This window comes from Arachis duranensis, chromosome 9 (assembly GCF_000817695.3).
Source record: "Arachis duranensis cultivar V14167 chromosome 9, aradu.V14167.gnm2.J7QH, whole genome shotgun sequence".
NCBI classification, from domain to species: domain Eukaryota; kingdom Viridiplantae; phylum Streptophyta; class Magnoliopsida; order Fabales; family Fabaceae; genus Arachis; species Arachis duranensis.
The window spans coordinates 7,307,867-7,308,100 of NC_029780.3; positions in this window are offsets into that span (position 1 = coordinate 7,307,867).

Here is a 234-nt window from a genome sequence, read left to right on the forward strand (position 1 = left end):
CATGACACAAGACTCAAACAAGAAACACAAAATATTTTTGATTTTTATGATTTTATGATTTTTTTGAATTTTTATTAATTTTTTTCGAAAACATGGTTAGAAAAATGAAAAAGAAAAGAAAAATTTTGAAAAAGATTTTTGAAAAGAAAATTACCTAATCTGAGCAACAAGATAAACCGTCAGTTGTCCAAACTCAAACAATCCCCGGCAACGGCGCCAAAAACTTGGTGCACA